General features: G+C 37.8%; 1 pseudogene; it reads right to left on the bottom strand.

Annotated features, from left to right (window-relative positions):
• Window positions 1-460: 460 nt before the first annotated feature.
• The window catches only part of LOC139945348 (uncharacterized), a 32,405-nt pseudogene continuing 17,323 nt past the window's right edge, over window positions 461-15,542 (bottom strand).

Genomic DNA, 15,542 nt, shown 5'->3' with positions numbered 1-15,542 from the left:
CTTTTGTGGTTACCAATAGTGTCCAGAATCTAGTGCGAGGCTTTCCCTTAAAGGGAAGATACACGTTTGGTAATTGTCAAAGACCAGTCTTCTCACTTGGTGTATCCCATCATAACCATAAAATAAAAAGCCTGTGAAAATTTGGGCTCAATTGGTCATCGAAGTTGCGAGAAAATGATGAAAGAACCTTTGTTGGACGAATTTGTGTGCTTTCAGATAGGAATAAAAGACTTCTGGCTAGAAGTCTTTTTTTAATTTAGTGAGAAATTACCTTTTTCTCAAAAACTACGTTACTTCAGAGGGAGTCGGTTCCCACAATGTTTTACACTATCAGCAGCTCCCCAATGCTCGTTACCAAGTCAGTTTTTAAGTTAATATTTATTTTGAGTAATTACCAAACGTGTACCTTCCCTTTAAAAAGCAAATCTGAACAAACTCTAAATAACCGCTCACCAACTACGATGTTTTTCTTTTGCTACGATAAATACGATCGTTCATTTTATTCCATAATGATTTTTTTTTACAGTTCATCTCGGGTAGTTACAAATGTTTTATAAATCCTTTCTAACAGACATTAAGGTTGTGCAGATGTGTCAGGATGGAAATCAATAGAGGGCGCCGTTCGAGTTAATGAGGACCTGTGAACGTCACTACAAATCCACAGGCCCCGTCCGCGTACCGCCCCGTCAACATGGTACAGTACTTGTATTTTTGCATTTAACAAATAATTATTAATAATTAATAAGAATAACCACGGTGGTTATGGTTATTTAACTGGCGACTTTGAAACAATATATGTAGCAGTAGATTTACAAAATAAGCGCACATTCCCTTGTAAGTCCGTGGCCATCACCTAGCCCCTACAAAGTCTCCCATTGGCCTTCAAGAATGCTACAGCTCTCTGATTGGTCCACATCAAGTTCCAAAGTCCGCTTATACAAAATTATTGAAAAAGGGAAGGCACTTCACTTGCCTTTATAATATTGTAAACGTTAATTCTAAGCTAGAACTACAAACAAAAAAGGTTCCACATTTACACATAAATACAAAGGCAAGAATACATGCAGAATATAATAATATAGAACTGACAATGACTAGAGCAAGCTAGTTGAAACATTGAGACTAACCAAAGAACTAACTCCGCGGTAGTACAGTTAATTACGATCCTATATAAGCTAAAGAAGTAGTCAATATATATTTGGTTTGCGGTAAGACAATCTGTGTATCTGCCTGACAGATGGAATTTGTTCTTTAGAGAACTGTCTTGCTATATATTCTAATACCCCGGAGTAGATTTATCGGATTGTTCGGGAGACTTCTCGGTTCTGAAAAGAACTGTCCTACTATGTAACTACTACTACCTGGGCGGAAGGTATCAAACCCAATATATAAGTTAAGTTCCCTTTAAAAAATTCACTTGAAGTAAATAACACTTTTGTGTGGATAAAAAAGATACAATTAAAATACATAAAAAGTTATAAATAAAAAACGAGTAGTACAAATGGTGCTTGATAGATTTAGATTATTTGAAAACGTTTAACATGCTGATTACATATTTGTTTTAAAACATTACACAATAAAAAAAAATAAAAAAAGTACAAAACTTGCAATTCAAAATAATTGCTTCATTATGCACAAGTATTTTGGAATTTCAAATTGGTTTACAATTGCCGCTACTTCATATTAAATTTACAAAATACATTTGATTACAGGTAATACAAAAGTTGAAAGTGCTTTTAAATTCAATTAATTAGTTAATTAATTAATTAGTTACGAACTTTACGAAAAAAACATACACAAAAATGCAGTACATAATACTAAGTAGGAAATAACAGTAATACAATCAAGTAGAACTTGTATTTTACAAAAATGTCATAAAAATATCTGGATGGCTGTCGTGTCATTAAAAGTCAGTACTGGATGGGTGTCTTGCCTTTCTAAAATCTATTACAAATTATCACAAAGTCCCTTTCGCTTATAGTAAAATTTGTTTGTCTCAAACCAATAATGTGAGAAATTAGAACACTAGGTGGCAGCAAACTCAGCAGGGGTTGATTTCACAAAGAAGGAGTTATTAAAAACTTAAGGACAGGTAACTTGTCCTAACTCGAGATAAGACTAGTCTTAAAGGCAGTGGACACTATTGGTAATCACTCAAAATAATTATTAGCATAAAACCTTACTTTGTGACGAGTATGGGGAGAGGTTGATAGTATAAAACATTGTGAGAAACAGCTCCTTCTAAGTGATGTAGTTTTCAAGAAAGAAGTAATTTTCCACGAATTTGATTTCGAGACCTCAGATTTAGAATTTGAGGTCTTGAAATCAAGCATCTGAAAGCACACAACTTCGTGTGACCATGGTGCGACAAGGGTGTTTTTTTCTTTCATAAATATCTCGCAACTTCGAACACCGATTGAGCTCAAATTTTCACAGGTTTGTTATTTTATGCATACGTTGAGATACACCAAGTGAGTAGACTGGTGTTTGACAGTTACCAATAATGTCCAGTGTCTTTAAGGACTAGTAACTTGTCCCAACTCAAGATAAGACTAGTCTTAACGCTTTGTGAAATCTACTCCGGGTAAATTTCCATTGTGCACGTTGTTCTGAGCATGTACACATTATCAAAAACAATGGATTTACCCGGTAACTCTGCTGCCACCTATCGTCCAAACAAACGGCCCGATTAAAGGCAGTGGACACTATTGGTAATTACGCAAACTAGTTATTAGCATAAAACCTTTCTTGAGTACGAGTAATGGGGAGAGGTTGATAGTATAAAACATTGTGAGAAACGTCTCCCTCTGAAGTAATGTAGTTTTCAAGGAGTAATTTTCCATGAATTAGATGTCTAGACCTCAGATTTTGAGTTTGAGGTCTCGAAATCATGCATCTGAAAGCGCACAACTTCGTGTGACAAGGGTGTTTTTTTCTTTCATTATTATCTCGCAACTTTGACGACCGATTGAGCTCAAATTTTCACAGGTTTGTTATTTAACGCATATGTTGAGCTACAGCAAGTGGGAAGACAGGTCTTTGACAATTACCAATAGTGTCCAATGTCTTTAAACGACTTTATCAAAAGTCAGATTCAGGATAAATATTTACAGTCACAATTCATCACAGTTCCAGAAGTCTGAGCTTCTTTTAGTGACAAACACTTAAAGTACTTCTTGGGTTACAATAAAAAAAACTCATCAATCTAATTGCATAGAAAACACTTTCCGAATAAACCAACCCAACTCATACCCAAACCTTAAAGTCTTCTTTATCTAGGGCCTCATTTCACAAAGCACTAAGATTCATCCTAAGATGAGTTGTCGATATTACCATAGTAATATGTATTGTGACACAGCACTTTGCTTAGCAATTTAGAGTGATACTACGCTAAGATCAATCTTAGCTCTTTTAATAAAGTACAGAGGAGAAAACAGACTGACAGCGTAATGATAAGATATTTACTTGTGGATGACTTGATCCTCCCTAAAAATATCTTGGTAATGTTGAACTTTTAACCACCCCGTTATAAATTTGCCTTCTCTTAATAATAATTCTATTCGGTGACCTCTGCATCCCCCTTGGCATCTACCTCTCCATTCACTTCCTTAACTTCCTTCTTCGGGCTCTCATCAACTTTATCAGCGACGCCGTTCTCCTTCGATGTATCATCCTCCTTCTCGTCCTCTCCTTTCTCTTGGCTCTCCGCCTCCTTAACTTCATCTGTCTTGTTCTCTCCGTCAGTGGCAGCAGGCGTCTCTTCCTTCTTCTCTTCTGAGACAGCAGCAGCAGGAGCAGCTTCCTTGTCTTCAGCAGCATCTTTGACTTCGGCTGCATCTTTGACTTCAGCAGCGTCTCCTTTTGCCTCCTCATCTTTTGTTTTGTCGGCTTCCGTCTTAGCATCTTCGTCTGTAGCTGCTGTTTCTGCACCCTCTTTTTCCCCCTCCTCTCCGGCCGTCACAGCGTTCCCGTCTTCCTTGGGCGTGGCCTCATCCTTGACTTCTCCGTTCTCGGTCGGCCCGTTTGCCACCGCATCCTCAGCCCCATGAGGCCCTCTGTACTTCTTGGACTTCTTGGCAAACCCTGCTTCGATGATGCTGTAAGCCATCTCAATGATGGAGGTCTTCATGTCGCGTGGCTCGGAGATCTCAAGGACTTCCTTCATCTTTAATTTTGAGAATAAGAAAAAAGGTCAGACCGTTGCAAGGACCACTGATCAAGTAGAAAAAAAAACTTCTGAACTGCATGATCTTCTTTTTTAATTTGTTTTTTAAAAGATTACTTTGCAACTTGGAATTCAGTGTTGCTTGACCTAAAAACACAAAAATCCCTCTATCTTCAAACGACAGCTCAAGACTCATCTGTTCAAACTGGCATTTTAAATCCTGGACTTTTGTCTTTGTGAACAGGTGCTGATTACATGTATTATTATTATTAATCTCCTTTATCTCCAATTTCATAAATTGTAAGCACAAAAACTTGCTTAGAACAAAAACTTTTGCTTAACAAACAAAAACATTTGCTTGGCAAAAAAAACTTCTGCTTAGCAAAAATATGTCACCAGCCAGAATGCCATACAGTTACCATTGCTGTTATTGGTACCCCAGTCATTTCTTGCTTAGCCAAGAAATTTGATAAGCAGAATTTTCTGCCTAAAAGCTTCATGAAATTGTGCCCCGGTGTTTTCAAGAAGCAGTTTTAATCTTACCCTGGTGGTGTCGAAGATGGTGACTTTATTCCAGATGGGGAGAACCGCCTTGGCATCCTTCTTGAAGTAACTTGCCAGTTTAATTGTAAACCTGGGGAGGCGGATGTTTGGAGGGTTGTATCCTTTAATCAGAGAGGAAATAAAATCATTAATAACAAAAATACGCACGTATCTAGCAAACAAGGTACTCAAGGCGCCGAGTATATACAAACTCTCAGAAAGATAGGTTATTACAGTGATGGATTCTGAGACCCAATTATGTAGCACCTTATAAGGGTTTACAAGGTGCTACGGCGCATAAAGCAGCCAAAACCAGGAACACCCAGGCGAACCCCTTCTCTTTTCGATAAGTGCACTGCCGGGTTCTTTTACATGCGTGACACAACACATGGGACCAACGGCTTTACGTCCCATCCGAAGGACGAAGCAATGGTAAAGTGTCTTGCTTAAGGACACAAGTGTCGCGGCTGGGGATTCGAACCCACACTCTGCTGATCAGAAACACTAGAGTTTGAATTCGGTGCTCTGAACCGCTCGGCCACGACACTTCTTGAAATAATTTGCCATTTTAATTGTAAACCTGGGTAGGCGGATGTTTGGAGGGTTGTATCCTGAGACTGAAGCATGTTTCCTTTGGGATGCGAGCTTAAGATTTGCCTGTTTTTTTTTCTTCAAATTTAAACTATCAAAATTTAGATGAATACCAAATTTGCCAAGCTGCTGCGCAGCAGGATTATTATTTTTATTTTTATTATTCATGGTTTATTTATTAAAATGCTGCAATACAGCGGCTAAAAGCGAAATGTACAGTTTACAAAAATAGCAATTAAAAATATTACTATATTACAACAAAAAAAGAATAAAGTATCAAATGTATAAACACACAGGCAACAAATTTGAGACAGAAAAACATTAAAGGAACACGTTGCCCGTATCAGTCGAGTTGGATGCCAAAAAGCGCCCAAAACCGTCCGCTACTAACTGTGATTAAATGAAACCCTGAACTCAAGAAGTTTTACCTTGTGACTTGAACTCGGCACCCAAAATGGCCGCCATCTCTGACCACCACATATTTTGGGTGCACAAGATGTGACGATTTCCTGGGAAAAAAAATTAAAAATAAAACAAATTTATAAGTAAACAGAAGGATATATAAAAGGATGTCAGTGTTTAAAGACAGTGGACACTATAGGTAATTGTCAAAGACCAGTCTTCTCACTTGGTGTATCTCAACATATGCATAAAGTAACAAACCTGTGAAAAATTGAGCTCAATTGGTTGTCGAAGTTGCGAGATAATAATGAAAGAAAAAACACCCTTGACACACGAAGTTGTGTGCTTTCAGATGCTTGATTTCGAGACCTTGAAATCAAATTCGTCGTAACTTCTTTCTCGAAAAATACGTCACTTCAGAGGGAGCCATTTCTCACAATGTCTTATACTATCAACCTCTCCCCATTACTCATTACCAAGAAAGGTTTCATGCTAATAATTATTTTGAGTTATTACCAATAGTGTGCACTGCCTTTAATTGGTGTCAATGTTTCGACTAACTTGCTCTATAAATAAGCCAATATCTCTAACACTAGAGCAAGCTAGTCAAAACATTGAGACCAATTAAGAACTCACCCCACAGTAGTGAGGTTAATAACTAATAGTCCCCTAGATCCACTAAAGTGAAAGTGGTAGTCTCTGCTGATTTCCTACCCTCTGCCAAGGTAGTAAAGCACGACAGTTCTTTTCAGAACTTTTAAAATCTCCCAAAATTCTTAAAATCTACTCTGTGGTAGAAGAATATTGTAGCAAAACGAATTCTCAAAAGAACAAAATCTACCCAGCAAGTAGATACACTCATGATATCTATCACTGCAGTCATCTTCTGTAACCTTCTGAAGAAAGTTCGCATCATCACTTACCGTTGACTTCCTTGATCTTGAGTGCTTTGACGTGAGCCATGGCAGCGTCCCTAACGTCGATCATCGGAAGGTTCATCTTGGGGAGGAACATCGGGTCCCTCTCAAGGAGTCTCTTGATAATCTCGATGCTGGTGCACTTGGTGTTGTGAAGAATGGGCCCGAGCATCATCACAGGGTTCAGGACACCAAACTCAAACTTCTCCTCATCTGTAAAGAAGAAACAAGAAAAATGTACTTAAAGATACTCAAACTAATTTTTTTCAAGGGTTATGGAAATTATTGAACGACACAAAACTACACAATGTACAGCACCTCAGCAGGTAATATTTTAAAGGAAGCTTTCCTCTATCATTTTCTTCAAATTCATGTAAGTTTAATGTAAATCTGTGGACATTGTGTTTTGTGTCCCACAAAATGTACTCGGACCATTTAAGGTTCAAAGCTCTAGACATGTCTATATGGTCCAAAGTTTTGTGACAATAAACTTAAACAGCGCCCTCTACCAAAGTATCAGATTTAATAGCCTCTTGACCCAAGACAAAAGTCTACCTTTAAGATCCTTGACAAAGTCCCAAGCAGCCTTCTCAGCAAGTGTCTTGCTCTTAGCGTAAGGGTCCAACTTGTCTGTCTCGGGCCAGTCCTTCTCAGTCACTTCACCTCCTCGAAGAACACCTGGTATCAATCAAGAATTTTTTTACAAATTAAATAGTTAACTTTTTGGTTCACACCCAAGCCATTTAAAATTTACCCAAGTCAGTTTTCCCTGTGGTTTATCATTTGAATTAAAAAAAAACCTAAAAATTAAAGAGGAAAAAGAAGACAAGAAGTAGTTTGCTTGTGAGGCCTATTTGCTATAAATGAGAAGCGAGTTTGCCCAAAAGGTGGAAAATTTTTCCCCCCATGAAAAACTCCTCATCTTAATAATAATAATAATAAAAACCTTACTTATGTAGGGCTTTTTACAAAAGCGATACAAAGCGCTTGCGAAATACAATAGCAACCAAACAAAAGATGAACAACATGTTTTACAGACAAAACAATGCAATTAACATTGATTCAATCTGAAGTAACTTAGGATCGAGGTGGGTTTTTAATTTGGATTTGAAGGAACTCGGGGGAATTGTCTAAATGAAATGATTGAGGAAGACGATTCCAGCATTTTGGCCCAGTTGCAGCAAAAGCTTTAGATCATACATTGGTACGCGATCATGGGGCATTCACTATAACAGCTGAAGTGGATCTTAAATTATACAAAGACTGGCAGGTGCTTCTTTGTTCAACTCCAAATAAGATTTAAGTAACACAGCTTCCACATCTTGTTCTATTTACCGACAATAGCAAGTCCAGCGCTTGTCATAAGCACCCTCTTGACTGTTTTGGCTTCGACACACGCCTTGAGAATGTTGGTGACGCCCTCAACGGCAGGTTTGATCAGGTCATCTTCGTTACTCGGTGGTGAAAAGGGAAACGGACTGGCTGCGTGGATCACGTATGTACAGCCTTCGACGGCACTAGAGAAATGTTAAAGAGTTCACATATATCGTTATTGATTTACCTGCTAATATATAATAATCACATGCATTTATAAAGCACTTATTAGGGTTTCTAAGGGCTGAAACATAACAGTAGTTAAATACACGATATAATAACCATAACAAAATAAGTGTACCATAAAACTAAATGACATAATTTTAAGTGAGATGAAATACATAGCTGAAACTGTAACAACTGAAATTGATCTAAATAAGTGTGTTTTGAGTTCAGTCTTAAATGTTAAATGAGTACAGTGCAGTCTAAGCACGATTTTCACACAGCCAAATGGAAGAAACAAAATTAAATCTGATAATTTATGGAGATTGCACAATCTGGTTTTTATCAACTCTTGATAGAGAAGAACAAGTAAAAAATGTTCTGATAACTTTAAAGGCAAAGTATTACTTAGGGAAATTTCATTTCAAAAGGTGGGTGCAGTTTTGAGATATCGCCAAAAATCTGGAGCCAATATGTCCACGCAGGAAGAATAATTCCTCATAGAAAAACACAAATTGAGAAGTGTTAGGTTCTTATTTTCGAAACTTTCAGCATTATAACAACTGTAACTCTTTATCATAATCACAATACTTTGAAGTGAAAAAATTCTCAAATGCTTTATAGTTACTATCAAACGCTGCCGTAGATTTTTTTGCCATTAATTTTAAGAGTGATTACCTTCCCTTTAAACTTGCATGGCTTCTATCAAGTTGTTTTCACAAAACAACTATAAAAGTTCATCAAAAGTATGCACAACTATCTCGGGGCAGGAGGATCCGATTTCAGGAATGTCTGATTCTTTCCTCTATCTTTGAATATTTTCAATTGACAACGATCTGTGCCAAATAAAAATCAAGATTCTGGATGAGATGTGTTAGATACGACAAGAGATAGTGGACATACTCTGAGATGTTTTCGATTGAATGTATTGGTAATTTGATGCCACTTTTTGACATTCATTCTGTGTTGCTTCTTACTTTCAAATAAACAAGAACGTTTTCAAGTATTTGCCAGGAGTACACTAGCTCTGAGTACATTATCTTAGTAAAAGTGCCATGGGCTAGTAAACACCACTCCTCAGGTTGCCCTGTGGGGTACACGGGCTACATGTGCTACATGGGTTACTAAAAAGTGTGCAACCTATTAATGCTTAGTTACTTTTCAGCAGTGAATAAGTTAACTGGCAAGCTTACAAAATATGTATTTGAAAGTGTTTGGGAAATTTTTGTTTTTGGACAGCATTTGTTCACGTGTTCACATCGGATTTGTTGAAACTGTTATTGACTACAACATTTGACTGTTATTACAAGAAATCGGCGCCCATGAAATGCATGAGGACTTTGTTTGTTGTTCGGGCAAATTCATACAGAAAACACTACCTTTTAGTAGCACAAATGTTTGCAGGTTTGACCAATGGTTGACCACACAAATCAACACATGAACTCTGTCTGCGAATATGTTGTCAGTTGTACCAATCCTGTTTATAACAGAGAGCGCTTCTCAGTCAATCCAAATTACTTTTGGTAAGACACTGCTCTATAATTGCAAGGGTCGTGGGTTCGAATCCCACCCAAGTAACATGCCTATGATATTTTTTCACAGGACTCGGGGAAGTATCGAGTATACAGTGCTAACACACATCGGTGTATGGGTAAAAACAAAAATTAATATAACATTTTTTTATGGCAAGAAATCGGTACCCCATGAAATGCTTTTAGGACTTTGTTGCTCTGGCAACTTAAAACCAAACCTACCTTTTCCAGCTTTCGGCATCCTGCAGCTCGGCTTTCACAAGTTCCACCTCGTGCTCCGCCTCCGGGCAGAGCGTCTTGAGGTGCTTCACCTTGTTGTCGTCTTCAAGATCTCTAACCGAGCCCCTCACGCTGAAAACCCGCCTCTTGTAACTGCTGTACAATGTGAGATGCGAGGAAACCTGATGCCCCCGTTACCAGAACTCCTGTGGATGCAGTAATGTGATTTTCGGTCAAGACTGAAATGCAATGACTTCAAACGGGGGGGGGGGGGGGGGGGTTGTCTTATATAAGTTTTGTGTACTTTCTGCCCAATTCGAACAGTTAAACAACTCCCTGTAAGGGAAATAACATGAGGTATCTGCTGTGACATTTTCAAGGGTGTTTCTAGTTTCTGGTCAGTCGTAGCAGTTGAGACAATCTCCAAATGAATGGCATATAATTTAATTTTCAGTTTGAGTTCAAAGAATATATGTCTTATAAAGTTTTGTGTACTTTCTGCTCAATTCGAACAGTTAAACAACTCCCTGTAAGGGAAATAACATGAGGGTTCTGCTGTGACATTTTCAAGGGTGTTTCTAGTTTCTGGTCAGTCGTAGCAGTTGAGACAATCTCCAAATGAATGGCATATAATTTAATTTCAGTTTGAGTTCAAAGAATATATGTCTTATAAAGTTTTGTGTACTTTCTGCTCAATTCGAACAGTTAAACAACTCCCTGTAAGGGAAATAACATGAGGGTTCTGCTGTGACATTTTCAAGGGTGTTTCTAGTTTCTGGTCAGTCGTAGCAGTTGAGACAATCTCCCAATGAATGGCATATAATTTAATTTTCAGTTTGAGTTCAAAGAATATATGTCTTATAAAGTTTTGTGTACTTTCTGCTCAATTCGAACAGTTAAACAACTCCCTGTAAGGGAAATAACATGAGGTATCTGCTGTGACATTTTCAAGGGTGTTTCTAGTTTCTGGTCAGTCGTAGCAGTTGAGACAATCTCCAAATGAATGGCATATAATTTAATTTTCAGTTTGAGTTCAAAGAATATATGTATGCCTTTTGTTGATCAAGTTTTTGGCCATGACAAGAAGGCCTACTCTTTGTGAATGAAGCTGTTTGTGATACAATTTACCTGTAGAAGTTTCAGCTTCATTAGTTGTCAAGTTTTTGAGAAGAAAAAAAACGAAAATCACCGAGCAATGTTTTCAGGAGAGTCCGTAAAATAACTTTCCTGAAATTGTTTTACTCATTCCTTAAAACTACAGCACTTCAACAAGTAACATTTTAGGAAAAGCTTTCTACCATCACTATCTTTAACCTGTGTAAGTTTAATGTAAATTTGCAGACATTTGTGTTTTGTGTCGTACAGAAAGTACCCAAACCCTTTAAACAACTCCCTGCCAGGGAAATAAGGTAACTTATCTGCTTTGACACTTTCAAGGGTGTTTCTAGTTTCTGCTCAATTGTAATTCGGTTGAGACAATCTCCCAATGAATGGCATAATTTAATTTCATTTTGAGTTTAAAGAACTGATGTTGTGTGACAGTTCTAGGAGTGTTAACTCTGCAAAGTTTCTAGTCATTTGAGTCGCACCACTAACATAGAAAGAGAAGATGCAGAGTGATTGGAATATGGGGTGTAGAGACACTGGACACTATTGGTAATTGTCAGAGACAAATCTTCTCCGTCGGTGTATCTCAACATCTGCACAAAATAACAAACCTGTGAAAATTTAAACTCAATCGGTCTTCGAAGTTGTAACATAATAATGGAAGAAAAAACACCCTTTTCAGACGAAGTTGTGTGCTTTGTGATGCTTGATTTCGAGACCTCAAAATCTAATTCTGAGGTCTCGAAATCAAATTCAAATGTTTTAGATTCATTCTCGAAAAACTACGTTACTTCAGAGGGAGCCGTTTCTCACAATGTTTTATACCATCAACCTCTCCCCATTGCTCGTTACCAAGTAAGGTTTTATAATAATATATATTTTGAGTAATTACCAAATGTGTGCCGTTATTTTGAGTAATTACCAAATGTGTGCAGTGCCTTTAATAAAAAAAAAAAATAATAACCCTCAAACTTTAGTGCAGTACTGCAGGCATGGAAGTTCATCCTTGAGATGGCATTTAGGCTATTTCCATTTTGCATAGGGGCACTCCCACTAGAATTTCTAGTATAATAAATTGTGTTGTACATACTTACAAATACACCTACGTACAAATCAACTCTCATCCCCTAAAAGTTTGGGCCTGGATGGAAAGTCACCTTTGAGAGGGCAAGGTCTTTTCCAGTTTGCAAAGGGCACTCCCATTGGAAAACTATTAAAGGGACATCAAGGTCAAGACCAGGGCAAATTCAACCCCATTAAATTGTGTTATACACCCCCTAGTGCAGGCCGAGAATGTCACCTTTGAGGAGGGCAAGGTCTTTTCCAGTTTGCAAAGGGCACTCCCATTGGAAAACTATTAAAGGGACACCAAGGTCACAAGACCCGGGCAAATTCAACCACATTAAATTGTGTTTTACATACACATAAAAATCCACCCTCACCCCCTAGTTTGGGCTTGGAATGTCATCTTTGAGAGGGCAAGCTCTTTTCCAGTTTGCATAGGGCACTCCCATTGGAAAATCTTTTAGTCTGTAGGACAACTTTTAAAGGGACACAAAGGTCAAGACCAGGGCAAGCCTTGGCTCCTTGTAATTCAATGAGCTCAGGAAAAGTAGGCATAATTGAGAAAATAAAATTAGCTGTTGCAAATTGCTTCCCAAAAGGACCTATGGTAAAATGCAAAAATAGTAATTGCCCTGGGCCCAATTTCATGGCTCTGCTTACCGTAAGCACATAATCGGCGCTTACAGAAGCAGGGAGTTCTGTGCTTATGGCAAGCTTATTTCACGGGTTAGCGGTGAATTTTGGCTTCTGCGCGTGCGTACTCCACGTTACTAGGCATTCTGTGCTTACAAGGTTAGCGCAGAAATTCAGCGCTTGAACGTTTGCGGGGAATCGTGATCGCAAGCGCAGAGAATTCGGTGGTGAAATTGGGCCCTGATGTTTCGACCCTAGCAGAGTCTTTCTCGAAGGCTAAACCAAGAATTAAGGAAAAAGAATTAGGCTCCTGGTGCATGGTTTGTCAGTTCTTTCACAAAACCAATTAATCCCAAGTGTTCACAGGTTTGTTATTTCATGTATGGTTGGTTACACAGAACATAAACACTGTCTGTGTTAATTTGTCAGTTTCACCAATCCTGCACAATACCTATAAACAGAGAGCAATTCTCTGTCAATCCTAATTAACTTGATTTGTAAACATTTCCTAAATTCCTTTCACAAGGGCAATTAATACCCATCCGATTTTCCCCAATAATCAATATATCTGTGAGTTAGATTTGAATATTGTCTGTTAAAATGACATGCTTGATTACAATCTACCACTTAAATTTGAATTCCTCAGACTATCGAGACAGTTGCTATGTCGCATGATTAGGGGCAAGCTTTTGTTTAGTTACGTTTTGTTTAGGCGGTGAACACCCATACACAATTCTGAATAGATGTGTATGGCACATCGGTACCAGGGTTTGCTCATCTGGAGGCTGCCATGCAAAAGCTTGCCCTGAACCATTTGACATAGCAACTGTCTTTACAGTCCGAGGAATTCAAATTTAAGCGGTACATTGTGACTAAGCAAGTCATTGTACCAGACATTTTTAAAATTCAACTTGAAAAATGGCTTATTAAAATCAATGCAACCAAACTGAGGCTTGCAGGACAAATAGTCAGACCCCTCTCTGATTAACTTGCTTGCTGCACACAGGGTACGTGACAAAATATGGTGGCATTATGGTGAAACATCCAGGATACTCCTTAGCTATGAAAGCACTCCTTACAAAAACTAGTCTCGAGTTGATGTTGGACTTTAGCCAAACTCTCTACACAAAAGAGACTTTGATATCTGGATCAATTACTATCAGAACAATAACAAATGTTTTACATTTCCTTCCTGTTTTATCCCTTTTTTTTAAACTTGAAAACATAAACCCGTTAAACTTGTAGTTTCAATGCCTTTCACTTCAGTTTTGTTTATCTTTAAGATGTTTCTCAATAAAGCCCGGTCAATCCTCCTGCAAATGCTCTTTGCGAAGCGAGTTTGACCTTACAGCTCAATTTTCATTGTGAAATTTTTCACAGGAGTAGAGTACACAGCTCTTGCAATTTTTTGTAGCAAATTTGTGACTTAAAAATTCGCTTTGCATTCACATTATAAATTACGTGTTAACATGCAAAAAAAAAAAACAGGTTTTTTAACTAAATTTTTCCTGAATCACAAACATTTTCACAAGTTGGTTATTTCATTTATGTCTGATCACACGAAACATTAACACTGTCTGCGACTATTTTGTAAGATCTACCAACCCTGCACCTTTAAAGACACTGGACACTATTGGTAAGTGTCAAAGATTACTCTTCTCACTTGGTGAATCTCAACATATGCATAAAGTTGCGAGATAATAATGAAAGAAACAAACACCCTTGTCACGCGAAGTTGTGTACATTTAGATGGTTGATTTCGAGACCTCAAATTCTAAATCTGAGGTCTCGAAATCAAAATCGTGTAAAATTACTTCTTTCTCGTAAACTATGTTACTTCAGAGGGAGCCGTTTCTGACAATGTTTTATACCATCAACCTCTCCCCATTACTCGTCACCAAGTAAGGTTTCATGCTAATAATTATTTTGAGTAATTACCAATAGTGTCCACTGCCTTTAAATTTTCACAGGTGTATTTTTTCATTTACATGGTTGATCACACAAAGCATTAACACTGTCTGCAACTATTTTGTCAGCTCTACCAATCCTATGTTAAAACTTTCACAAGTTTGTTATTTCAATGGTTGATCACACAAAACACTTAAACTGTCTGCGACTATTTTGTCAGCTCTGCCAATTTTGAAATTTTATTGTGTATGTAGTTGCAGGGGTCGATTTCACAAAGAGTTAGGACTAGTCCTAACTTAGGACTAGTCCTAGAAGATATACAAATTGCATGGATAGTCCTAAGTTAGGACGAGTAACTGGTCCTAACTCGAGATAAGACTAGTCCTAACTCTTTGTGAAATCCACCCCTGGGCACCTCCGAAAAACAGTGTTTCACTGAGAGGTTTCCCCAGGGTAAAGAAGAAATAAATAAATAAATAAATAAATAAATCCTGTAGGATAATAAAATTCCTTTAAACTTTCACAGATTTTCTACTTCATGTATTTGATGGCTCACATGAGGGCCTTGTCACAGAAGGCAACCTTGACAGGGCAACCTTGGAGGTAACCGAGAGTGCATGTGCTTTCTACAGGACCACATGGTAGCACATGAGTAATTTTTCAAACAATGTCTTACAATTCCCTAAAGAAATTATGTAAACATTCAAATGTGAATGGATTTACTTCTTGGCGATTGTCTGGAACTGGTTGCCTCTGTACATTGACAAACATTCAAAAACTGACCTTTTTCTTCTTCTTTAGAGGTCTATATCTCAGCTTTGTAAAACCACACTAGATGTGGGGGTTTCATCATACTACTAAAAACTTGTGGGGTATTTTTTTCAAGCGAATTTATCATTCCAAGGTTGCAGTGAGACATTATCC

The sequence above is a fragment of the Asterias amurensis genome, chromosome 12 (genome assembly GCF_032118995.1).
Source record: "Asterias amurensis chromosome 12, ASM3211899v1".
Lineage (NCBI taxonomy): Eukaryota > Metazoa > Echinodermata > Asteroidea > Forcipulatida > Asteriidae > Asterias > Asterias amurensis.
Note: the sequence above shows the minus strand (reverse complement) of the source record. Positions and strands in the feature narration are given on the sequence as shown.